We start from the raw sequence: 751 nt of genomic DNA, 5'->3' as shown, positions 1-751 counted from the left end.
CCCAGCTGGGACCTGACCTGGGCCGAGGGAGCTGGGCTGGGAGCCGAGCCCAGCAGGACAGCCGGGCCGGGAGCCGGACCGAGCCGGGCCAGCCCAGGGAGCCGCACCGGGAGCAGCAGCAGGCCGGCCCGAGCGCTGAGTGGATCCTGGAATTGAGCCAAACTGGGCCAGGGCAGCCGAGCTGGGAACCACACCAGGCTGAAAGTCGAACTGGGGCAGGGGAGCTGGACTGGGACCTGAAATCTGAGCTGTACCCAGGGCTGAACTGGGCCAGGCTAGGGGAGCCATCCAGGAACYGAACCGAACAGATGAGCCATACCTGGACAAACCTGGAACTGAACCAGGCTGGCGAAAATGCTTCCAGCAACCAAACTGARCTGAGCAGGGAGAGCTGCACCCAAGAATTGCACCAACCATGCCAAGGGAGCCAAATTGGGACCTGAACGGGGCTGGGGGAACGGAACCTAGAACCAAAAAGGGRCAGATGTAGGAACCATGCCCAGGAACCCAACTGGGAACCAAACGAGGCCAGAAAAGCTGTGCCCCAGAGCCAGACTCAGACATGTCAGGTGGAGAAGCCATGACCACAAGCTAAACCCACAATCGAACTGGGCCAGGGAAACTGCTCCTGGGGACTGAAGAGAACAGAACTAGGGTGGATGGAGGACACAGCCGTGTCTGGGAGACAGAGCAGGCACTACTGCTTCAAACACAGGCAAGCAATGTCTCTGGAAGTCCTGCCACCTTCATG

This window comes from Rhea americana, unplaced genomic scaffold (assembly GCF_003343005.1).
Source record: "Rhea americana isolate MKP2758 unplaced genomic scaffold, rheAme1 scaffold_135, whole genome shotgun sequence".
NCBI lineage: Eukaryota > Metazoa > Chordata > Aves > Rheiformes > Rheidae > Rhea > Rhea americana.
The sequence above is the reverse complement of the archived record's forward strand: the minus strand, read 5'-3'. Positions refer to the sequence as shown.